Below are 27,608 nucleotides of genomic sequence, written 5' to 3' on the forward strand. Positions count from 1 at the left end.
CGACTAAAGGTAGGATGATCTTCAGGGGGATTAGTGTTAGGTTATTTTAAAGGGGGGTTTGGGTTAGATTAGGGGTATGTGGGTGGCGGGGTTTTAAATGTTGGGGGGGTTGTATTTTTCTTTTACAGGCAAAAGAGCTGAAATTCTTGGGGCATGCCCCACAAATGGCCCTTTTAAGGGCTGGTAAGGTAAAAAAGCTTTGAACTTTTTTAATTGAAAATAGGGTAGGGCATTTTTTATTTTGGGGGGTTTGTTATTTTATAGGGGGCTTAGATTAGGTGTAAGTAGCTTAAAATGTTGTAATATTTTTAAAATGTTTGTAACCTATTTTTTTATTTTTTGTACTTTATTTAGTTTATGTAATTGTATTTAATTGTAGTTATTTGTAGGTAATTTATTTAATGTATTTAATGATAGTGTAGTGTAGGTTTAATTGTAACTTAGGTTAGGGAATTTAATTTTACAGGGTGATTTTGTATTTCTTTTAGCTAGGTAGTTATTAAATAGTTAATAACTATTTAATAACTATTCTAACTAGCTAAAATAAATACAAAGTTACCTGTAAAATAAATACAATTCCTAAAATAGCTACAATGTAATTATTAATTACATTGTAGCTATCTTAGGGTTTATTTTACAGGTAAGTATTTAGGGCGCGATCCGATATAGATCGTAGTTTGCTGCGCAAGCGAGGGAACCCGCTTCGCCCGCAGTTTCAGCTCCCAACTCGAGCTATCCCATATACGGCGCCGTCAGATGCTAACGTGCCGTAAGTCGGATAAACCAGCGATGTCCAGAAATCTGCGCAAGTACAAATTTCTGGCGTCGCCAGTGACTTGCGGCACGTTAGAAACTGCCGGCGCCTACAAAACCTGACTAAAGTCTAAATCACCCGCACTGTCTAACATGCCTCCCTAACATAGCCCAACACGTCTAACCCTCTATCCGCTATCCCCCCTCACTATCCTAACAATAAAATATGTATTAACCCCTAAACCGCCGCTCCCGGAGCCCGCCGCCACCTAATAAAGTTATTAACCCCTAAACCGCCGCCAGCTATATTAAATCTATAACCCCCTAAAGTGAGTCCCTACCCCGCCGCTATCTATTTTAAAATTATTAACCCCTAATCTAATCCCCCTACCCCGCCGCCATCTATATTAAATTATTTAACCCCTAAAATACTAAACTATCCCTACCACTAAACCTAAGTCTAACCCTACAAATAGCCCTGAAAAGGGCTTTTTGCGTGGCATTGCCCCAAAGTAACAGCTCTTTTGCCAGCCCTTAAAAGGGCTTTTTGCAGGGCATGCCCCAAAGAATTCAGCTCTTTTGCCAGCCCTTAAAAGGGCTTTTGGCGGGGCTTTGTCACAAAGTAAACTGCTCTTTTGCTTACAATCTACATCCCCCTACACCGCGGCCACCTATAATAAATGTATTAACCCCTAATCTAATCCCCCTACACCGCCGCCAGCTATATTAACTATATTAACCCTAATTATATTAGGGTTAATATAGTTAATATCGTTATTATATTATATATATATATATATATATATATATATATATATATAAAATATTCCTATTTAAATCTAAATACTTACCTATAAAATAAACCCTAAGATAGCTACAATATAATTAATAATTACACTTTAGCTATGTTAGGGTTTATATTTATTTTACAGGTAAATTGTTAATTATTTTAACTAGGTATAATAGCTATTAAATAGTTATTGCCTATTTAATAGCTACCTAGTTAAAATAATTACCCAATTACCTGTAAAATAAATCCTAACCTAAGTTACAAATACACCTACACTATCAATAAATTAAATAAACTACAAATATAATACGCTAAACTAAATTACAAAAAAAACAAACACTAAATTATAAAAAATAAAAAAAAGATTACAAGATTTTTAAGCTAATTACACCTATTCTAAGCCCCCTAATAAAATAATAAACCCCCAAAATAAAAAAAATTCCCTACCCTATTCTAAATTAAAAATAGTTCAAAGCTCTTTTACCTTACCAGCTCTTAAAAGGGCCTTTTGTGGGGGCATGCCCCAAAGAAAACTGCTCTTTTGCCTTAAAAAAAAACACAATACCACCCCCCAACATTACAACCCACCACCCACATACCCCTAATCTAACCCAAACCCCCCTTAAATAAACCTAACACTACCCCCCTGAAGATCTCCCTACCTTGTATTCACCCCGCCGGGCAGAACTCTTCATCCGATCCGGGCGATGTCCAATCAAGCGGCAAAGAAGAATTCTTCATCCCAGTGATGTGTTTCTCCAAGCGGCAGCAAAGTCTTCTTCCATCGGGCAGCATCTTCCATTAAGCGGCATCTTCAATCTTCATTCTTCGCTCCTCCAACGCGGAGCATCCATCCCGGCCGATGACTGAACGACGAATGAGGTACCTTTAAATGACGTCATCCAAGATGGCCTCCGTCGAATTCTGATTGGCTGATAGGATTCTATCAGCCAATCGGAATAAAGGTAGAAAAATCTGATTGGCTGATTGAATCAGCCAATCAGATTCAAGTTCAATCTGATTGGCTGTTTGGTTCATACTTAGGGTTAATATAGATAATATAGCTGGCGGCGGGGTAGGTAGATTAAATTAGGGTTTAATAATTTTAATATAGATGGCGGCGGTGTAAGGGGCTTATATTAGTGGTTAATACCATTAATATAGGTGTGGCGGTGTAGGGAGGGCAGGTTATAGGGCAAAAGAGCTGTTAACTTTGGGGCAAAGCCCCGCAAAAGGCCCTTTTAAGGGCTGGTAATAGAGTTTATTACTTTATGGATATTAGATTAGGGGTTAATAATATTAATATAGCTGGCGGCGGTGTAAGGGGTCAGATTAGGGGATAGATCAGTTAGATGGTGGCGGTTTTAGGGGGCTCACAGTAGGGGATAGATCAGTTAGATGGTGGCGGTTTTAGGGGCTCACAGTAGGGGGTTAGTTTATGTAGATGGCGGCGGTTTAGGGGTTAAATACTTTATTAGGGATTGAGGCGGGGGATCGCGGTTGACAGGTAGATAGACATTGCGCATGCGTTAGGTGTTAGGTTTATTTAGCAGCCAGTTTAGGGAGTTACGGGGCTCCAATACTCAGCGTAAGGCTTCTTACGGCTGCTTTTTGTGGCGAGGTGAAAATGGAGTAAGATTTCTCCATTTTCGCCACGTAAGTCCTTACGCTGTATATTGGATACCAAACTGCGCGGGTTTGGTATACCTGCCTATGGCCCAAAAAACTATGGGCGACGGCAAAAATATACGCGCGTAACTTCTAAGTTACGCCGTATATAGGATACCAAACCTGCGCAAATATTGGCGTCGCCAGCTTTTGCGGGCGACAATTTTTATCGGATCGACCCCTTTGTTTTAAATAGGAATAATTTATTAAAGTATAGTGTAGTGTTAGGTGTAAATGTAACTTTGGTTAGTTTTTATTTTACAGGTAAATTTCTCTTTATTTTAGCTAGGTAAGCTATTAAATAGTTAATAACTATTTAATAGCTATTGTACCTAGTTAAAATAAATTGAAAGATGCCTGTAAAATAAAAATAAATCCTAAGATAGCTACAATATAATTATTAATTACATTGTAGCTATATTAGGGTTTATTTTAAAAGTAAGTATTTAGTTTTAAATAGGATTAATTTAGTTAATAAGAGAAATATTATTTAGATTTATTTAATTAATATTTAAGTTAGGGGGGTGTTAGGGTTAGCGTTAGACTTAGGTTTAGGGGTTAATAATTTTATTACAGTGGCGGCGGTGTAGTGGGGGGCAGGATAGGGGTTAATAAATGTATTATAGGTGGCGACATTGTAGGGGGGGCAGATTAGGGGTTAATAAATTTAATATAGGTTGCGGTGGGCTCCGGGAGCGGCGGTTTAGGGGTTAATATGTATAGAGTAGCTTGCGGTGGGCTCCGGGAGTGGCGGTTTAGGGGTTAATACATTTATTATAGTTGCGGCGGGGTCAGGGAGCGGCGGTTTAGGGGTTAATATGTATAGAGTAGCTTGTGGTGGGCTCCGGGAGCGGCGGTTTAGGGGGTAATAACTTTATTTAGTTACGGCGGTGTAGGGGGGACAGATTAGTGGTGTTTATACTCGGGGTACGTGTTAGGTGTAGACAGTTCCCATAGGAATCAATGGGATGTCTGGCAGCAGCGAACTTGTACTTTCGCTATGGTCAGACTCCCATTGATTCCTATGGGGATCCCCGCCTCCAGGGTGGTGTTTTGAAAACCAGGTATGCTGGCCCGGAAAAGTTCCGAGCTTACCTGCTAGTTTTTTGATAACTAGCAAAAGTAGTCAGATTGTGTCAAACTTGTGTGCGGAACAACTGGAGTGACGTAAGAATCGATCTGTGTCGGACGGAGTCCGGCGGATCAAAGTTTACGTCACACAATTCTACTTTTGCCGTCTCTATCCTTTTGATAACTAAGGCGAATCAACCTCGCCACAAATACGCTGCGGAATTCCAGCGTATTTGAGATTGACGGCTTGATAACTAGCCTTATGTGTATATATATATAGTATATATATATGTATGTATGTATGGTGTGTTATATATATATATATATATATATATGTATGTATTTATGATGTGAGTATGTTTGTGTTGTATATGTATGTATGTATGTATGTGTGAGTATATGTGGTGTATATACATATGTAGTGTATGTGTGAGTATATGTGTGTATATACATATGTATGGTATGTGTGAGTATATGTGTGTATATACAGATGAATGTATGTGTGAGTATGTGTGTGCGTTTTTTTGTTTTTTTACACAGTGAGGGAAGACATCACTATAGTAAGAGGGATGTTATGTTTTGGGGGTACACAGGTGAGCTAGCTGTCCAGCAGCCCCACCACTACCATCAGCAGAGCTGCCTTTGAGGTTAGGTTGTTGGAATTTTGATTTTATTCTGCTTGCTATGTTAGAGCAGGGGTATATCATATCAGTTCCCAAAATCCACTAAGAGGTCTTATTTTCTGTGATGCGCAATTTTTGACTAAGTGACTAAAACATATATGCACTGTATTCTTAATTGTAGTCAAACTTGGAAATGTTGTAAAGGTAGCAAAACAGAACACACCGACACTCTAGCAGACACACAAGCTTAAAAAAAAAAAATGTATTTCTCTTGTTAAGTGTATCCAGTCCCACGTGATCATCCATTACTTATGGGATATTAACTCCTCCCCAACAGGAAGTGCAAGAGGATTCACCCAGCAGAGCTGCTATATAGCTCCTCCCCTAACTGCCATTACCAGTCATTCTCTTGCACCCAACGAATAGATAGGATGTGTGAGAGGACTGTGGTGATTATACTTAGTTTCATACCTTCATAAAAAGTTTGTTATTTTTAATAGCACCGAGTGTGTTATTCTTCTCTGGTAGAATTTGAAGAAGAATCTACCTGAGTTTTTTCTATGATTTTAGCCGGAGTAGTTAAGATCATATTGCTGTTTCTCGGCCATCTGAGGAGAGGTAAACTTCAGATCAGGGGACAGCGGCAGATTAATCTGCAAAGAGGTATGTAGCAGCTTATTATTTTCTGACAATGGAATTGATGAGAAAATTCTGCCATACCGATATAATGTAAACTCAGCCTTAAATGCAGTAGTAGCAACTGGTATCAGGCTGTCATGTATGTATATTTACACTTCAGTATTCTGGGGAATGGCACTCTCACTGGAATTATACTGTAATCATAAAACTTTAGCCTAATTTGCAGGGACTAGCAACAGGCTTTTTAATAACACTCATTTATTAATGGTTAAAAACGTTTTTTGCTGGCATGTAAAAATCGTTTAATTTTCTGAGGTACTGGGTGAAAAAATGTTTTTGGGCACTATTTTTTTCCACTTGGCAGTCGTTTTATTTAATTTTATGACAGTGTTACTGATCTCTCTCACTGTTATGTGTGAGGGGGAGGGACTTTTTTGGTGCTTTTGCTTACGCATTAAAAAATTCAGTCAGAAGTTTATTGTCTTCCCTGCATGATCCGGTTCATCTCTACAGAACTCAGGGGTCTTCAAAACTTGTTTTGAGGGAGGGTAATCACTCACAGCAGAGCTGTGAGATTGTAGTTGACTGTGATAAAAAAAACCGTTTATTTCTGTATTTTTTTTTTTTTTTCTGCTATCAGGTTAGTTATCCTTTGCTAATGGGAGCAATCCTTTGCTAAAATTGTGTTTTTTACAAAGATTTGATGCTATATACTTTTCAGTTTATTAATTTTCAACTGTCATAACTTTTTTCTGTGCTTCTTATAGGCACAGTACGTTTTCATATTATAGTAAATTACTTGAAAAGTATTTCCAAGTTGCTAGTTTATTTGCTAGTGTGTTAAACATGTCTGATTCAGAGGAAGATATCTGTGCTATATGTGCTAAGCCAAAGTGGAGCCCAATAGAAATTTATGTACTAACTGTATTGATGCTACTTTAAATAAAAGTCAATCTGTACAAATTGAACATATTTCACCAAACAACGAGGGGAGAGTTATGCCGACTAACTCGCCTCACGTGTCAGTACCTGCATCTCCCGCTCGGGAGGTGCGTGATATTGTAGCGCCGAGTACATCTGGGGCGGCATTACAATCACATTACAGGATATGGCTACTGTTATGACTGAAGTTTTGGGCTAAATTACCAGAACTAAGAGGTAAGCGTGATCACTCTGGGGTGAGAACAGAGTGCGCTGATAATATTAGGGCCATGTCAGACACTGCGTCACAATTTGCAGAACATGAGGACGGAGAGCTTCATTCTGCGGGTGACGGTTCTGATCCAAACAAACTGGATTCAGATATTTCAAATTTTAAATTTAAGCTGGAAAACCTCCGTGTATTACTAGGGGAGGTGTTAGCGGCTCTGAATGATTGTAACACAGTTGCAATACCAGAGAAAATGTGTAGGTTGGATAAATATTTTGCGTACCGAGCGAGTACTGACGTTTTTCCTATACCTAAGAGACTTACTGAAATTGTTACTAAGGAGTGGGATAGACCCGGTGTGCCCGTTCTCACCCCTCCGATATTTAGAAAGATGTTTCCAATAGACGCCACCACACGGGGACTTATGGCAAACGGTCCCTAAGGTGGAGGGAGCAGTTTCTACTTTAGCTAAGCGTACCACTATCCCGGTGGAGGATAGCTGTGCCTTTTCAGATCCAATGGATAAAAAGTTAGAGGGTTTACCTTAAGAAAATGTTTGTTCAACAAGGGTTTTATATTGCAAACCTCTTGCATGCATTGCGCCTGTCACGGCTGCAGCAGCATTTGGTTTGAGTCTCTGGAAGAGACACTTGAATCAGCTCCATTAGATGAGATTACACACAAGCTTAAAGCCCTTAAGTTAGCTACTCATTAATTCAGATGCCGTAGTACATTTAACTAAACTTACGGCTAAGAATTCCGGATTCGCCATTCAGGCACGCAGAGCACTGTGGCTAAAATCCTGGTCAGCTGACGTTACTTCTAAATCAAAATTGCTTAATATACTCTTCAAAGGGCAGACCTTATTCGGGCCCGGGTTGAAAGAAATTATCGCTGACATTTACAGGAGGTAAAGGCCATGCCCTGCCTCAAGACAGAGCCAAACCTAAGGCTAGACAGTCTAATTTTCGTTCCTTTCGTAATTTCAAAGCAGGAGCAGCATCAAACGTTCCTCTGCACCAAAACAGGAAGGAGCTGTTGCTCGCTACAGACAAGGCTGGAGACCTAACCAGTCCTGGAACAAGGGCAAGCAGGCAGGAAACCTGCTGCTGCCCCTAAGACAGCATGAATCGAGGGCCCCCGATCCGGGAACGGATCTAGTGGGGGGCAGACTTTCTCTCTTCGCCCAGGCTTGGGCAAGAGATGTCTAGGATCCCTGGGCGTTAGAGATCATTCTCAGGGATACCTTCTAGACTTCAAATTCTCTCCCCCAAGAGGGAGATTTCATCTGTCAAGGGTTGTCAACAAACCAAATAAAGAAAGAGGCGTTTCTACGCTGGCGTACAAGATCTTTATTAATGGGAGTGATCCATTCCGGTTCCGCGGTCGGAACAAGGACAAGGGTTTTACTCAAATCTGTTTGTGGTTCCCAAAAAAGAGGGAACTTTCAGGCCAATCTTGGATTAAAGATCCTAAACAAATTCCTAAGAGTTCCATCGTTCAAAAATGGAAACTATTCGGACAATTTTACCCATGATCCAAAAGGGTCAGTACATGACCACAGTGGATTTAAGGATGCTTACCTTCACATACCGATTCACAAAGATCATTACCGGTATCTAAGGTTTGCCTTTCTAGACAGGCATTACCAGTTTGTAGCTCTTCCATTCGGATTGGCTACGGCTCCGAGAATCTTCACAAAGGTTCTGGGTGCTCTTCTGGCGGTACCTAGACGACATTCTGATACAAGCTTCAAGCTTTCAAACTGCCAAGTCTCATACAGAGATTAGTACTGGCATTTCTAAGGTCGCATGGATGGAAGGTGAACGAAAAGAAGAGTTCTCTCTTTCCACTCACAAGAGTTTCCCTTCTTGGGGACTCTTATAGATTCTGTAGAAATGAAGATTTACCTGACAGAAGACAGGTTAACAAAGCTTCAAAATGCATGCCGTGTCCTTCATTCCATTCAACACCCGTCAGTAGCTCAATGCATGGAGGTGATCGGCTTAATGGTAGCAGCTATGGACATAGTACCCTTTGCACGTCTACATCTCAGACCGCTGCAATTGTGCATGCTAAGTCAGTGGAATGGGGGATTACTCAGACTTGTCCCCTACTCTGAATCTGGATCAAGAGACCAGAAATTCTCTTCTATGGTGGCTTTCTCGGCCACATCTGTCCAGGGGGATGCCATTCAGCAGGCCGGACTGGACAATTGTAACAACAGACGCCAGCCTACTAGGTTGGGGCACTGTCTGGAATTCTCTGAAGGCTCAGGGACAATGGAATCAGGAGGAGAGTCTCCTACCAATAAACATTCTGGAATTGAGAGCAGTTCTTAATGCCCTTCTGGCTTGGCCCCAGTTAACAACTCGGGGGTTCATCAGGTTTCAGTCGGACAACATCACGACTGTAGCTTACATCAACCATCAGGGGAGGGACAAGAAGCTCCCTAGCAATGATGAAGTATTAAAGATAATTCGCTGGGCAGAGTCTCACTCTTGCCACCTGTCAGCAATCCACATCCCGGGAGTGGAGAACTGGGAGGCGGATTTCTTAAGTCGTCAGACTTTTCATCCGGGGGAGTGGGAACTTCATCCGGAGGTCTTTGCCCAAATATTTCGACGTTGGGGCAAACCAGAGATAGATCTCATGGCGTCTCGACAGAACGCCAAGCTTCCTCGTTACGGGTCCAGATCCAGGGATCCGGGAGCGGTTCTGATAGATGCTTTGACAGCACCTTGGACCTTCGGGATGGCTTATGTGTTTCCACCCTTCCTGATACTTCCTCGATTGATTGCCAGAATCAAACAGGAGAGAGCATCAGTGATTCTAATAACGCCTGCATGGCCACGCAGGACTTGGAATGCAGATCTAGTGGACATGTCATCCTGTCCACCTTGGTCGCTACCTCTGAAACAGGACCTTCTGATCCAGGGTCCCTTCAAACATCAAAATCTAATTTCTCTGAAGCTGACTGCTTGGAAATTGAACGCTTGATTTTATCAAACGTGGTTTTTCTGAGTCAGTTATTGATACCTTAATACAGGCTAGGAAGCCTGTTACCAGAAAGATTTACCATAAGATATGGCGCAAATACTTATATTGGTGCAAATCCAAGAGTTACTCATGGAGTAAGGTTAGGATTCCGAGGATATTGTCTTTTCTACAATAAGATTTAGAAAAGGGTTTATCCGCTAGTTCCTTAAAGGGACAGATTTTAGCTCTGTCCATTCTTTTTACACAAACGTCTGTCAGAAGTCCGGACGTTCAAGCTTTTTGTCAGGCTTTAGCTAGGATCAAGCCTGTGTTTAAAACTGTTGCTCCACCATGGAGTTTGAACTTAGTTCTTAATGTTTTACAGGGGGTTCCGTTTGAACCCCTTCATTCCATTGATATCAAGTTGTTATCTTGGAAAGTTCTGTTTTTAATGGCGATTTCCTCGGCTCGAAGAGTCTCTGAGTTATCTGCCTTACATTGTGATTCTCCTTATCTGATTTTTCATTCAGACAAGGTAGTTCTGCGTACTAAACCTGGGTTCCTACCTAAGGTGGTCACTAACAGGAATATCAATCAAGAGATTGTGGTTACATCTTTGTGTCCTAATCCTTCTTCGAAAAAGGAATGTCTGCTACACAATCTAGATGTAGTCCGTGCCCTGAAATTTTATCTACAGGCAACTAAGGTTTTTCGACAAACGTCTTCCCTGTTTGTCGTTTATTCTGGTCAGAGGAGAGGTCAAAAAGCTTCGGCTACCTCTCTCTTCCTTTTGGCTTCGTAGCATAATACGGTTAGCCTATGAGACTGCTGGGACAGCAGCCTCCTGAAAAGAATTACAGCACATTCTACTAGAGCTGTGGCTTCCACTTGGGCCTTTAAGAATGAGGCTTCTGTTGAACAGATTTGCAAGGCTGCAACTTGGTCTTCTCTTCATACTTTTTCCAAATTTTACAAATTTGACACTTTTGCTTCTTCGGAGGCTGTTTTTGGGAGAAAGGTTCTTCAGGCAGTGGTTCCTTCCGTATAAAGAGCCTGCCTGTCCCTCCCGTCATCCGTGTACTTTAGCTTTGGTATTGGTATCCCATAAGTAATGGATGATCCGTGGACTGGATACACTTAACAAGAGAAAACATAATTTATGCTTACCTGATAAATTTATTTCTCTTGTAGTGTATCCAGTCCACGGCCCGCCCTGTCACTTTAAGGCAGGTAATTTTTCCATTAAACTACAGTCACCACTGTACCCTATGGTTTTCCTTTCTCTGCATGTTTTCGGTCGAATGACTGGTAATGGCAGTTAGGGGAGGAGCTATATAGCAGCTCTGCTGGGTGAATCCTCTTGCACTTCCTGTTGGGGAGGAGTTAATATCCCATAAGTAATGGATGATCCGTGGACTGGATACACTACAAGAGAAATAAATTTATCAGGTAAGCATAAATTATGTTTTTTATAGACCCCTGGCCCCACCACATAACTACCACACTGAAGTTACAATCTGAAATTGCACAAATAAATAAAAAACATTAACTGAGTAAGCCCCACCTACTCTGCAAATATTAGTGATCTGTCACCTGACTCTGGGACACACTGTACAAACTGAAGTGCCAAGTCTGTCTCACACTGTGCATAGTAGTTTAGTGCACACTCAGAAATCCTCTCAAATGCTAATGCTTTACTCCTTACCCACGCTCAATAGCACTCTTCTATAGCACCCTCTGGTGGCTGCCATTTTGTTTTTTAATAATAGTTGTGCTTGCCTCATGGGGCCCCCTGGCCCACTGGGCCCCTGACAGGAGTCACCCTATCCACCCCCTGATGGCAGCCCTGGATCTTGGCCTTTGTATGGGTAGAGCTGGCAACTTTTACGCCTGAATAAATCACATTATACCAGCATATGAATCAGTGGTTCAGCTTTCCAGTTGCTTTATATTCAGATATAGGATTTTATTTGGGGTATGTCACCCCCTATTTTAAAGGATTTCCCTCCCTGAGTCTTGCTAACACAAGCTATGACTTTAATCGGTACATAATGTCTAAGCTTAAAATAAAATGAAGTATTTAGTCCATGTTAGATTCTTTTTAATTTAACAGATTCTTTAAAAGGCACTGTTTTCCATATCTGGAACCTTTTCCTTTCTTTTTAGTAACGCTCACTCTGGTTCACCTACTGAACTGGACTAGTTTAATTATGTTCAAATTCTTTGAACATAACATATAGGAAATTTACAAAATGTGATTTTATTCTCAATGCATTTCATGAATGTTGCTATACATGCACGCAAATGAAAAGGCAATTATTTTACATTCAGAAACATTTCATTCCCATAAGTGAGAACAAAGGCACCCTGCAGGTAGGCACCTAGATCCAAGTTTTAATGGTTTTTAGTTCTCATCCAGTGAATTTTCTCTTGTTTTGCAGGTGGCTCAGATATTGTCCCACTTCTGGGACATTGACAAATATAGAAAACTCTGCCAGCATCTGAGAATCTACAACTTACCTGTGTTCCGATGCTTTGATACGGATCCTGCCCAAAGCTGATCGGACTGCTAAAGGTACAGTAGATCTGTGCTTATTCTGTACAAGGTGCACTGCTCATTTAAGAATTGATGTGAACATTTATTTAGTTATTCTGTGATGATTGTATAAACTTTGCTGGCCTTTAAGTTTTACATTTACACATTTTCTGCTCTGGATAAAAGCTGGATTTATCAAGTTTAATCAAAATTACTGTGCCAATGTGTCCTATCTGAACCAGAACATTTCCTAAATTTTTTCTACTTCTCTTTATTTTTCTTGCCAATCTCTTTCCTCCATTTGTAACTATATTGATGTTGTGTGTTCTCCCTTTTCTAACGGAAATCTTTTGTCTAGTTCTCTCACCCTCTCTCACTTTATCTGTATATATGTGTAACATGGTAATGGACTTCTCTCACATAATAGGCATGGTGACTTAGGCAGCACTCTCAGAATATTGCAGGAGCATAGCCCCTGATATAAGCAGCTAACCCAGTGCAGGTGGCAAAACACAATGTGGATTAAAGGGACAGTAAACATTTTGAGGTTGTAATATAAAATGTTTAATTATACATAGTAAAACAATTTAGCAATGTGCAGTCATTATTTATTTTTTCCTGTATTTTAATTCTGAACAATGTGGTCTTTCCAATTCCTATTTCAAGGGAAATACTGCTATACTGCTATAATCCATACAGTCATTGGATGCAACCTCTAGTAACCCATTTATAACTGTCCATGTATGGACATAACATTTTACACTTATATTTTCAATACTTAAACAACTAACATAATTTTAAAATGTACATCTAACCTAGTAGTGTAATTTTTTATTTTATTTGTTCTCAAGGCACTGGTAGATCTGCTGTCTATGAACTTTCCCTCTACTCAATTAATTTTAGCTCACATGCGTTTCACAACTAGGCAAGAGAAGTATGAGGAGTCATGCACTTTCACTATTAAACCAGGAATCATTGATTTGTAGTGAAATGAATAAAGCATTTGGAGAGCACAGGAGTGCAAAGTCATCATACCATAGAACTGACCATCAAATGTTCCTGCACTTCCCCCCAAATCCTGCTGCTCTAGGCACAGGTCGCATTGTCCTAGGCAAAAGTATGCCTCTTGATTAACCACAAATATAAAATAAAAGTACAGTACAAAGGCATTCTATTGCCCTGTTTGGTATGTATTTTCTACAGAGATAACATTTAGATAGAGTGACCTTACACATGCAGAAAGCAAGCAGTGTTAGAAGCTGGCATGGAAGACTAAGGTTAGGAACACAAATACTGGAGGTTTCTATCATTAGGCATTTTGAGTGCAGCTAATATCCCTTTGCAGGACATAGACACTCACTTTTAGACATACATGGCTAAAAATGTCCACTGGTCCAGCACTAGTAAGAAACTGCTGCACACCAGTGAGAAATTAGGATTTCTTCACATGTTTTAATACTGAGAGGAATAGTAACATGTTATGCCTAACTGGTAAATGATAGTGACATTTTTTATATCCCAGTATGTGCATATAATATATGGGTGAATAAATACCACAGCAGTTTATCAGTTAGGAAGAAATTTACTTATCCACTCTTTAGATATTACTAGTCTACTCTTTAGAAGTTACTAGTCCTCTCTTTAGAAGATACAAGTTCACTCTTTAGAAGTTACTAGTCTACTCTTTAGAAGTTACTAGTCCATTCACTAGAAGATACTAGTCCACTCTCTAGAATTTAATAGTCCACTCTTTAGATATTACTAGTCTACTCTTTAGATATTACTAGTCTACTCATTATATGTTACTAGTTCACTCTTTAGAAGTTACTAGTCCGCACTTTAGAAGTTACGAGTTTACTCTTTAGATGTTATAGATCAAGTCCACTTGTTAGATGTTACAGATTATTAGTCAACTGTTTAGATGTTACTAGTCCACTCTTTAGAAGTTACTAGTCCACTCTTTATAAGTAACTAGCCCTCTCTTTAGAAGTTACTTGCCCATTCTTTAGAAGTTGCTAGTCCACGCTTTAGAAGTTACTAGTCCACTCTTTAGAAGTTACTAGCCCTCTCTTTAGAAGTTACTTTACCACTCTTTAGAAGTTGCTAGTCCACACTTTAGAAGTTACTAGTCCACTCTTTAGAAGTTATTAGCCCTCTCTTTAGAAGTTACTTGCCCACTCTTTAGAAGTTGCTAGTCCGCGCTTTAGAAGTTACTAGCCCACTCTTTAGAAGTTAGTAGTCCACTCTTTAGATGTTACTACTCTACTCTTTAGAAGTTACTAGTTCACTCTTTAGATGTGACTTGTCTACTCTTTAGAAGTTACTAGTCCACTCTTTAGATGTTACTAATACACTCTTTAGAAATTACTAGTCCACTCTTTAAAAGTTACTAGTCTGCTCAATGATAATTAAACTGCTGTTACCCTTAATACATAGTTACTGTTGTCTTCTCTCTCTCTGGTTCTCTCACTTACCTGAATCCAACTCTGTGATATGAAATCACTCTTCTTCACATGTCTCTACATAAGCTTAGTCTTTTCCTGCATTATCACCAGCAGCCTCTATTATTTTTATTCTCTAACTGCAGTCTCTCTTTCACTGTGCACTTTCACAATCTACTCCCTTAGTTCCCTAGAATTTTCTCTTTCAGCACTCTCTATCCACTGTTTTTATTAAATCCCACTGTCTTTTTTATCCTTTCTCTGCCCTCTGTCTGCTTCCCATGAACTATGCACATGCCGCTCAATCCTCTGCTCTCTTTGTGTTTGAGTACATGATTTTCTCTTTTCATGCAGTTGTGTTTTGTTGAAGTGACCTCATAACTGCAGGAACTTGTTCTCCACTGTGTTAATCTGAATGGGCAATTTTCTGCTACTTTATTTAACCATTTCACTGAAAGTGGTTCTTATCATTAGTCTGGTGTGCATGATATACCACTGCCTAGCTTCTGTATTGTCTAGAAGTGCCATTAAAGATCCTTATTTTGGAATCAGTAACATCAGTTCACTAAGCATGTAGTATATTATTCAATGTTCTAGATTCACTAAACAATTCTCTATTCTTTTCTGTTTTGATTTTGATCTTTATGTAATTGATGGCATAAAATGGCATAGGCATTGGTAAGGTTGGTAAAGCTTTAAGGGACATTAAACACCTTGATATTTTAATATAAAATATAGAAAAACTATTTAAAACATACTTTCTTTATTTTTATCCCTTTTCTCTGTAATTATGCATGGAATTTTCAAGTTCTTAGAATTGGATGTACACACTGCAAAAGTCACAAGCCTAACCTTGTTGCATATCTGTCCTTTATTGGTCTAAGCAGGGGTTATATGATAAAATGCTGCGAAACAAATGAGTTTTTCTAGCAAATTGGTAGTGGCCAGTTGTTTTTACTCTAGCAACATGTACCAAGCATTATTTTATTGCAATGTGTTCCTCCAACTAGAAAGTTTGGTAATTAAAAAATAATTGCAGCAAATGAGATATTAATGTATTTGGAATATTTTCACATTCAACTGATATGTTAATTTATTGGTTCCCAAAGTGGGTGGTACTGCCCCTGGGTGGCAGGAGGATTACTTAGGGGGGCACTAATAGGCATGAGACAGAAGGGGGGCACTGGAAATACCATAGGGGCACTAGTAGAAAAGGAGTGGAAGGAAATGCTAGTGGGTCCCTCCAAGTATAATTTCATAATTTCTTGTGGTTTATCCTAAATTCACAAAGCTAAACAATATTCTAGCATTGTATGTGAAGTTTTAATGCTCTTTGCCTTCAAGGCTTTTTCTTCTATGATACTTCAGGTTTATCAGCAAGTTACATTTTCTCTCACTATCATAAATTGCAGTCACTTGTACTGTAGGGTTGCAGTCCTTGTTTTGCCAGAGCTGTACATTAGCAAGTATTATTAACATTAACTGCCCAGTTTAGAATCATTCGGCTAGATTACGAGTTTTTGTCGGTAAGGCTTGCGGTGCTAATGCTCAGTTTATGCTCACCGCTCACCTACAAACAACGCTGGTGTTACAGTTTTTTTTAAACCCAGCGTTAGTCGGAAAAAGGTGAGCGTAGAGCAAAATTTAGCTCCATATCTCACCTCAATACCAGCGTTGCTTACGGTAGCGGTGAGCTGGCTAAACGTGCTCGTGCACGATTTCCCCATAGGAATCAATGGGGCAGAGCTGGCTGAAAAAAAACCTAACACCTGCAAAAAAGCAGCGTTCAGCTCCTAACGCAGCCCCATTGATTCCTATGGGGAAATACATTTTATGTCTACACCTAACACCCTAACATGAACCCCGAGTCTAAACACCCGTAATATTACACTTATTAACCCCTAATCTGCCGCTCCGGACACCGCCGCCACCTACATTATAGTTATGAACCCTTAATCTGCTGCCCCCAACATCGCCAAACCCTACATTATATTTATTAACCCCTAATCTTCTGCCCCCAATGTCGCCGCCACCTAACTACACTTATTAACCCCTAATCTGCCGCCCCCAACGTCGCCGCCACTATAATAAATATATTAACCCCTAAACCTAATAACCTTAATAACTACCTAGCTAAAATAAGTACAAATTAACCTGTCAAATAAATCCTAACCTAAGTTACAATTACACCTAACACTACACTATAATTAAATTAATTACCTAAACTAACTACAATTAATTACAATTAAATTAAATAAACTAAAGTATGGGGAAAAAACCCCACTAAATTACAAAAAAAATAATAAAATAATTACAATAATTTTAAACTAATTACACCTACTCTAATCCCCCTAATAAAATAAAAAAGCCCCCCAAAATAAAATAAAAAACCTAACCTATACTAAATTACAAATAGCCCTTAAAAGGGCCTTTTGCGGGGCATTGCCCCAAAGTAATCAGCTCTTTTACCTGTAAAAAAAAAAATAATACAATACCCCCCCCAACATTTAAACCCCCCACACACCCAACCCTACTCTAAAACCCACCCAATCCCCCCTTAATAAAATCTAACACTAACCCCTTGAAGATCACCCTATCTTGAGACATCTTCACCCAAACGGGCAGAAGTGGTCCTCCAGAGGGGCAAAAGTCTTTATCCGATCCGGGCAGAAGAGGACCTCCAGACGGGCAGAAGTCTTCATCCAGGCGGCATCTTCTATCTTCATCCATCCAGAGCGGAGCGGGTCCATCTTCAAGCCAGCCGATGCAGAGCATCCTCTTCCAACGACATCCAACTGAAGAATGAAGGTTCCTTTAAATGACGTCATCCAAGATGGCGTCCCTTGAATTCTAATTGGCTAATAGGATTCTATCAGCCAATCGGAATTAAGGTAGGAAAAATCCTATTGGCTGATGCAACCAGCCAATAGGATTGAGCTTGCATTCTATTGGCTGATTGGAACAGCCAATAGAATGCGAGCTCAATCCTATTGGCTGATTGGATCAGCCAATAGGATTGAACTTCAATCCTATTGGCTGATTGCATCAGCCAATTCACCTTGTCCATCCTGGTTTAAATAAATAGGTTTAAATATGATTTTTGTGGGTTATGCTAGGTGGGTGCAGAGGGTGAGTCTATAGAACCAAGGGGGCAGTGAACTGAAAAAACTTTGAAACCACTGTGTTAATTTATTGCTATTCTATATAATGAACTTGTAATACAAAGTGTTTTATGTACATTTAAGTCAAACTACCATTTGAAACAAATATATTTAATTCTAATGTTACCCTAAGAATCATCTTCTCAAATATTAAAAGGGATCCCTAGAGCTTTAGTAAATAATTTCAACCTGATAACATATACATTGTCTCACTGGAGAATGATTTGAGCTGCTAGAGTATCTGGTTTAGTGTCAGCCAGGATATAAATCAGGTGTTGTGACAATTTAATATTCCCCATGTTTCATATGTTATATAGTAAGTACTTTTATTTTAGCACTAAAGATCAAAGACATAGGGAACTAAAGTTGCACTTACACGCTGGGAATATTCTTTGGCTACAATCCCAGTTGGTTAACCCATAGGGCTCCATTTATCAAAGGTCGGACGGACAAGGTTCACGGTCTTGAACCTCATCTGCCCAGTCTCGTGGCGAGTGGGCAATACACTATCCGTAGGTAACATTGCTTAATTTGCTGATTGTGCAATACCGCCCCCTGCTTGCGCACTGCCAATTGTAAGCAAGAAGGGGTTGTCAATCATCTCGATCCGATCAGATCAAGATGATTGCATTACGCCACCTAAAGTGTCATGGATAGTGAGCGTTTCAGGCTTACTGTGAGCGACACCGAAATGCTGGGGCTCCGAAGCAGCTAACGCTGCTTTTTAAATGGATCATCAGAATCTTGTTGTTCATAATTTCTTTTGCACATATTTACAGATACACACCTAGCTTTTGTGGATGAGGATCCATAAATCGTTGACCAAACCCCCCGGAAGACCAATTATCTCTGGAATAGGATCTCTGAGTAGCAACCTATCAGAGTACGTGGACAAACATCTACAAAAAGTAGTCAGAACACTACCCTCATATCTGAGGGATTCAACGCAGGTTCTGAACGCTATAGAAGATCTACCCTGGAAAGAGGGTTATATACTGGCATCATGTGACGTGGTATCATTGTACACAAGTATCCCACATGAGGAGGGCATTGATGCTGTAAAATTCTTTTTAGATAAGGAACCTGATATGAGACCAAAACAAAGTAAATTTATACTGGACAGTATCCAGTACATCCTGACGCATAATTTTTTTAACAATGGGGGAAAATTCTATCGTCAAACTTGTGGAACAGCCATGGGGACCAGGTTCGCGCCTAGTTATGCAAATCTCTACATGGGAAAATGGGAGAAAATATTCTGGGACTCATGTCCAGCTAGCGCGGACCTGGTCCTCTATCGGCGATATATAGATGATATAATTATAATATGGAAGGGTACTTTGGAAGATCTGATGTTCACAATTGATGTCATGAACCAAAACACAATGAACCTTAAATTTACATTCGAATGGAGCTACTCCGCGCTGACATTCTTAGATTTAAGAATCGAAGTGAAGAAAGGGAGATTGGAAACCTCTACGCATTTTAAAAGCGTAGATAGTAACAATTATGTCCACAGAGAAAGCTGTCACCACATTAAATGGAAGAACAACATCCCAAAGGGGCAATTGTTACGAATGAAAAAGAACTGCTCCAACCCCTCTAAATGGGAAGAACAAGCCTCAATAATCAAAGAAAAATTCATAGAGAGGGGATACGATAAAGAAATGCTGGACCAGAAGCTAAGTGAAGTAAGAAGAACAGAAAGAAAAGAACTAACGAAATATAAAGATAAAATCAAAAAGAATTTTATGGAGGATGATTACGACATAGCAATGATAACCGAATACAGTGATAATAAACAGATTATAGAAAACATCTTTCGGAAACATTGGTCATTATTGAGAGATGATGACATAATAGGAGACAAATTGCCAGAACACCCGAGATTTATATACAGAAAAACAAAAAATCTGAAAACCAGACTGGCACCAAGCCTCCAAAAGAAAAAGAAGGGAGGAACACAGGATATACATGGAGAGATGATAAAAGGGTTCTTTCCCTGCCACACTTGCAAAGCGTGTAAATGCGGTACTAAAACATCCAAATTTATCTCCCATAACACTAAAGAGGAATTCAGAATAAAAGAGATGATACGCTGCCAAGACAAGGGTATAATATATTTGTTACAATGCCCGTGCGGACTCCAGTACATTGGACAAACGTCAAGAGCCCTCAGAGAAAGAATTCGTGAACACCTGTTGATGATAGAAAAATTGAACATGGACACACCGCTTTACCAACACTTTACAACTAAACACAATGGAAATACCAAAGCATTGAAATACATAGGAATACAAAAAGTTGTGAAAAACTGGAGGGGTGGTAACTTTGAGAAACTGCTCCTGACCAATGAATCCAAATGGATTTTTCAAATCGACTGCCTATATCCAAGAGGTCTTAATAATAAAGAAGACCTCTCACACTTATTGAACTCCTAGGCAAAAAGATGAGTAGTGCAAACAGAACAGAGGCCTGTGTATAGTAAGTTTAAAGTGTTGCGGTCAACAAACATCAATGAATGTTATGAAGGACATATAGAAGACCCGGTCTTTGTGACTCCGGTCATTAATCTCTGAATTTCCCCCTCCCTGAATTTCCTCCTCCTCATATACTGAAGCAAGAGAGAAGAATTCCTAAAGACACTCAAGATCCAGCTTATATATAAAAAACTGGAAGATACCCCTCTCTATTATAAGTTAAATGTAGTCTCATATGGTGTTTTCTCCCCTATATTGGGGAAAGACAACTCTTGTTGATGACAAGCTGAAGGATCTGTATTAAATGATCCCTATGAAAGGCCGAAAAAAGACTCCCTACAGTCTAATTACAGCCAGGTGATAGAAGTGTTCCCTATGACTCCTAAGCTAGGGTATTTAAGACCCTATGATTCCTAAGCTAGGGTATTTAAGACCTACCTTAGAGTACCCTCAATCTATTTTGAGCAATTGAATCCTCTGAATTTATACAAAAGTACCCCCTATTCTATTTTTAGCAATTGAATCTTTAAAAGCTTATACAGGAATGCCATAGAATACAAGACCCTCTGAAGTATATAGATGATACATATACGCAAATAGCGAATTTTCAATCTCTTAGAATTTTTTCTGTCAGACTACATACAACCATAGTCTGCACGCAGTCATCAAGTAACAATTTTCGATTAGTCGATTAAACAAACACTCTCATGAAATTAACACTCTCATGTACATACATGCTGATCCAAGAAATTGGTAAAATATATACAACGACCTAACGTTTACCAATAAGAAACTTAATAGCCTCGATCTCCTTAATGATAAAAACGTATCCCCAAAATCTCTCATCCTAGTTATTATGGTAATAGAAGTAGAAGCTGACAATAGTATATATAGTTGTAAATATAAATCTTTAAGATGTGTTTTATACAATTATATATAAGTTCTTATAATAATTCTTAAGCAACTATGTTTATATATCTTATCAAAGATAACCAGAAGGCTCCTAAACGATTCCACCTCTCTGTGCTTACTAAAATTAGTTAGCACCAAATAGAACTAGCCTTTGAATAAAAGATTCAAATCAATGAGAAAAGATTACCTCCTATATATTAGTATCCCATGAGAAAAAGATCTTAAAGTAATAAGAAGAAAACTGTTACTCATATTGCATTCACTCATATATTGGTTATGTAATTACTCACAAATCCTTAAAGAATTTGTACCAACAAAGGAAAGACTATAATGCCACTCTCCCTTCTTAATGTTACACATAGATAGACACTCGAAGAAATAGATTTCTTTAAAATTATATTTTTTATTATTACAAAAATTTTTTTTGCACATTTAAAAACATTCTCTCCATTTCTGTATGCATTAAAAAAATTTTCTATTTAACAAAAGGATGTGCGAACTGAAAATTGTAATAACTAAACAGATTCAAAGCGCCAAAAAGACCAATAAAATGGCATAAAAGGCGAGGTCTGAGTAGCGCACTTTCCCTCCATTTGAATGAATGAGACCGGAAGTGTTTGAACTGAAACTCCGGAAGTAATGTACACACGAACACTCTGATTCCAGCTACAAAGAATCCCATCATACCAACTGGTACCATAAGCCAGTACTAAGATAAGTGAGATCTAAATAAAGACTCTGATAAGATCAAAAACACACATTTTTTAAATAAGAATAGATCGAGAAACCGGAAGTAATAAACAAACACTTCCGGGTCACATTTAAACAACTAGCTATATAAGAGCTCTGGAAATACATGATACCAGTCTTGATAAAGGTCTAGCACAGACCAAAACGCGTCGACTGGTGAGTTTTATTTCAATTTGTTATAAGATTAAGAAAACTATCTGCACTATTGTATATTTATTTTTTAGGTATCGCTGAAACTAGAGAGGACTAGGACTTCCGGTTTCTATACTCCAACTCGGCTTCGGCTGCAGAACCATCACGCTAATATTAGCAGAAGGTTTCAAAATTTATTTTTCTATTTTGATGGATTGACTGTTCATTACAGGAACGCTTATACTAGCAGAGTTTTTTAAAATAACTTATCTGCTGTTGGATTGACTGTTCATTTATTGTTTTTTTACCTTTTACACAGTGGCCACTGTTTTTTTTTAATCATTTGGTTTGCTCTTAATTTCAAGGGTTCTTCACATTTGTTCATTTGCCTGTTTTGCGTTTTCATTTTTTATATGATTATTTTCTGAACACAACTAAGGGGTTCCACAGTGTTCACAGAGTTTATATATTTGTTTGTTAGTTTTACCGTAATTATTTCACGCCATTAATTACAGTTCAACGTTGCTCACAATTATCACAGATTGTGATTTCTGTTTTCTAATTTGCTTTGATGTCCCACGCTAATTTTATTATCTAGTGTGCTTTTTTTTTTTTTTTTATTTTCATCTGTATTTTAGTTTGCTACCACCACGCACAAGTTGTACCACTCACGAACATTTATCACCATCACTGTTTTGGACAACTATACAAGTCAGATAAATTATGAGGATATATCTCACATCATATACATCTTATATGCTGCTATAACTAGCAGAACCATCCAACGCTGCTGTAACCAGCAGATTCAATCTATCTATACCTAGATTACTGTTTGATGTTTGTATATAAAGATTTTCCAAACATCAAGGTTTGCTAACATAGGCTGTTATAAGAACGGCATTTATTGTATGTCACACACGCCACAGCAATTAGCAAAGCAATTCTGATTTCATTTAATTTTGAAAGCAATATCTTGCTACACCACATAGACGTCTTTTAGAACACGACACATGTTCCACCTTTTTTTAATTCAGATATTGCCAATGGGAAACTAGGCAATACGAGTGTTTTATTCTAGCCACTGATCAAGGCTAGTATTTAAATGTCGGTCTTTTTTATGCAGTTTTAAATATCTGTCACTTGTTTTTATCTGTTTTTATTTCTGTATGAATAAAATGTATTTGTTATAAGATCGTGATTTTCACTATCATTGGCTCAGACCCAGCCTTTATTTGGCGCTTTGGCAACCTCTATTATTTTCTAAACTGCTCTTTGACTACTAGGAGTCATATTTCCAAAGCTAAGGTCTTTTTCTAGGTAGGCGCTTAGTGTTTCCCATTACATACGTATATATATATATATTTATTTTTAAGTCGTCCTGTACTAGTGGACCACTGGAAATTTCAAGATATATATATATATATATATATATATATATATACACACACACACATAGGCTGAGCAAACTAGCTCAGAGACTCTGAACTACTTTTTGTATCAATCATGTTACCAAAGTATTATATTAACATACCTAGAATAATATATAATAGAATGGACTCCGATATATGGTTAATAACAAAGATAAACCATGAAAACCATGAAAACATTTTAACTTTTTGCTTCCAAATCAAACATTGATTAAAAGTCTGCATGACTCATTTTCTTTATGGCAAATTACACAGAAGCCAGAGCAAAGGGAATGTCCTGAGCAGCTAGGAAAAAACTGGTAGTTGAGAATAGTTCTTAGTTTGCCGATATGAATAAAGGACTGCCAGGTATGTCAAGTTAGATTTCAGAGCTTCTGAAATGATGTAAATTAATGAAGCTGGTAACAGTTTTGGATTATTTCTGACCTTATAAACACTGCATTAATGTAGATAGCAACGTTAAATCTATCTGGTTTACTAGATCACCTTTCTGTGTGCCTCATTTTATAATAAAGGAAAGGCCTACAGTCTTGTGCCTTTATCTAATAAATAACAAGACACACTTGAATGATAAAAAAAAATAAACACATCGGGCCGATTTATCAACAGTCGGGTGGACATGATCCGCCCAACATCGCTGAATGCTGACAGCGTATGCAAATTGTCCGCTAGCAGGGTGGGTCAATCACCCCAATCGTATCCGATCGGGTTGATTGCTGTCCGCCGCCTCAGAGGCGGGAGACTAATTAAGGAGCGTCAGTCTTAAGACCAATGCTTCTTAACTGCTGTTTCCGGTGAGCCTAAAGGCTTGCACAGAAACAGGGGGATCAGGGATAACTCGGCCCTTGTTAAATCGGCCCCATCATCTCTTTTATTTAAAGGAACAGTAAATATGAAACATTTTTCCCCATAATTGTGCAATATGTGTGCAATTATCACAATGAGACAATCACCTTTGTAAAGTAATATTTTCTATATATTATGTCCCTGGCATTTAAAAAAAAAAAAAACACATCACAGCCTGCTGGATCACTCTGTTCAGATAAATGTATCATACTTTATACAGCAAGGGAGCATGCTACAATCTTTAAGCGAATATTTTGCAGTTTGTATGCCATGTCAGTCTACTGAGCACACCGGATAATGGCAAGCAGTGAAGTCAAAATACGAAATCACTGGTGTGCTTGATGTCGTGGGTGCTTGTGATTGTACCTATAAGCGCCAGTTGAAAATTCAAATTATTATGCGCTAGTCTTCACATCAAATTTGACGTGATAAGGGTTTAATAGTTCTTTTTTATAGCTTCTGCAAGGAGTGAGCAATGGCAGGATAATTTACCCTTCAGCGAAGCCAAAAGGTTGACATCCTTGTAAATGGAGCCCTAAGTGATGTATTTGGTGTTGGTATTGTGATTCTTGGAAGACAAATTAGAAGCTATGGGGCTGATTTACTAAAGTTCGGACAGACATGATACGAAGTAGTGTATCATGTCCGCCACACATCGATAAATGCAGACAGCATACGCTGTCGGCATTTATCATTCCACAAGCAGTTCTGGTGAACTGCTTGTGCAATGACGCCCCCTGCAGATTCACGGTCAATCAGCAGCTAGCAGGGGGTGTCAATCAGCCTGATCGTATAGGATCGGGCAGATTGAAGACCGGAGCCTCAAAGGTGCTTGATAAATCGGCCCCTAATTCTTTTTGTGCTGATTTTAAGGTGATAGCCATCAAATTACGAGGAAATGCAACAGCTGGTGACTTGGTTATGTAGGAGGGGAAACCGTGAAGGGGAAGGGAAACTGATTTGTGTATTATTCTTTATTGTTAAAGAGTGAATAAGTTTTGGAAGTAATCATTTTGACTGATCAATTCAAGGGCTGTAACTTATCTTTAAGGCGCTCTAAGAGACATTCACAAATTAAATAAAACTGATTTGTACTATATTAGTCAGGAGTCCTGGAGACTGATGAGTGAAGTGCTTGCAATAGAAGAGAACCGTCAATGATGTTTAATTAATGTGTCATGTTGAGGTTTAATATCAGATGAGTAGAGTTTCATGCTGTGTGTATTAAGTATAGAATATGGCTTAGGCTGCTATACACTAATCATTACAGTAGTCTGGTAACCAAAGTAACATGCAAAATAATCCATTTATAATGATGTGAATAATATTAAAGTGTACTAAAATATGTGGAACAAACATTTAAGTTCTGGTATCTTTGGCTTATACAATTGAATGGACAAAAGAGGGACAGGTTCTTAAAAATAGTTATTGCCGCCATGAAAATAAATCACCAGCTTATTTTACTGAGCACTATATTGTAAAGTAAGTGTCTCTCTCCTTCACATAAAGCATAAAAGTGAACTTCACCCAATGATACACAATATAAAAATTGGCTTTAAAATAATCCCTGAAGGACCTAATAATACTGAAGAGGAGCCTTATATAATCTCTCCAGACCAGAGGGTTTTGCAGAATCGTGCCCTAAGAATAAAGTGTCTCTGCAGAAATGAATGAGCTAGAGGTGTTTGGTAATCAGTCATTTATTATCTATTATCCAGGTATTCAATGTGAGCCTCCTAGTGACAAGGTACTCAATGTGAGCCTCCTAGTGACAAGGTACTCATTGTGAGCCTCCTAGTGATAAGGTACTCATTGTGAGCCTCCTAGTGATAAGGTACTCATTGTGAGCCTCCTAGTGACAAGGTACTCATTGTGAGCCTCCTAGTGACAAGGTACTCATTGTGAGCCTCCTAGTGATAAGGTACTCATTGTGAGCCTCCTAGTGATAAGGTACTCAATGTGAGCCTCCTAGTGACAATGTACTCATTGTGAGCCTCCTAGTGATAAGGTACTCATTGTGAGCCTCCTAGTGACAAGGTACTCACTGTGAGCCTCCTAGTGACAAGGTACTCAATGTGAGCCTCCTAGTGACAAGGTACTCATTGTGAGCCTCCTAGTGACAAGGTACTCAATGTGAGCCTCCTAGTGACAAGGTACTCAATGTGAGCCTCCTAGTGACAAGGTACTCAATGTGAGCCTCCTAGTGACAAGGTACTCATTGTGAGCCTCCTAGTGACAAGGTACTCATTGTGAGCCTCCTAGTGATAAGGTACTCAATGTGAGCCTCCTAGTGACAAGGTACTCAATGTGAGCCTCCTAGTGACAAGGTACTCATTGTGAGCCTCCTAGTGACAAGGTACTCAATGTGAGCCTCCTAGTGACCTGGTACTCATTGTGAGCCTCCTAGTGACAAGGTACTCAATGTGAGCCTCCTAGTGACAAGGTACTCAATGTGAGCCTCCTAGTGACAAGGTACTCAATGTGAGCCTCCTAGTGACAAGGTACTCATTGTGAGCCTCCTAGTGACAAGGTACTCATTGTGAGCCTCCTAGTGACAAGGTACTCAATGTGAGCCTCCTAGTGACAAGGTACTCAATGTGAGCCTCCTAGTGACAAGGTACTCAATGTGAGCCTCCTAGTGACAAGGTACTCATTGTGAGCCTCCTAGTGACAAGGTACTCATTGTGAGCCTCCTAGTGACAAGGTACTCAATGTGAGCCTCCTAGTGACAAGGTACTCAATGTGAGCCTCCTAGTGACAAGGTACTCATTGTGAGCCTCCTAGTGACAAGGTACTCATTGTGAGCCTCCTAGTGACAAGGTACTCAATGTGAGCCTCCTAGTGACATTTAAATGCTTATATTGTGTTTATTCTCAGAATTGTATAAGGGAGAGATATTTCAGCTAAATAACTAGTAAAACAAGTGTTTGTGATTTCTTAACCCCATCCTAGGGCCGATGCTAGGATTTTTGGCTACACATGCAGAGACTAATTTTGCCACCCTTACCCACAACAAAACAAATGTTCTAATGATGTGTTAATCAGTTATGGATAAATATTTTATCTATAATATTTTATCTATAATGATAGAGAAAATATAATTATGTTATCACATCAAATTCTTGACTGGTAATCTGTTATTATGACTATAATAGCTATAATGGTTGCATAATGAATCAAAATATTGGTGACAATAATCAAATATTGGTGACAATATATATAAAACCCACAAATATTGAGCAGGATGATC

General features: G+C 38.9%; 1 protein-coding gene across 2 annotated transcripts in view; it reads left to right on the forward strand.

The window, feature by feature from the left end:
- SGCD (sarcoglycan delta) overlaps positions 1-27,608 on the forward strand; it is a 1,642,153-nt gene that overhangs the window by 798,233 nt on the left and 816,312 nt on the right. For both annotated transcript variants that reach the window (XM_053718718.1, XM_053718720.1), the window contains one exon: positions 12,115-12,248. The gene's annotated coding sequence lies outside the window, so the exon portion shown is untranslated. The remainder of the gene's footprint in view (positions 1-12,114; positions 12,249-27,608) is intronic.

Source organism: Bombina bombina, chromosome 6 (genome assembly GCF_027579735.1).
Source record: "Bombina bombina isolate aBomBom1 chromosome 6, aBomBom1.pri, whole genome shotgun sequence".
Taxonomy (NCBI): Eukaryota; Metazoa; Chordata; class Amphibia; order Anura; family Bombinatoridae; genus Bombina; species Bombina bombina.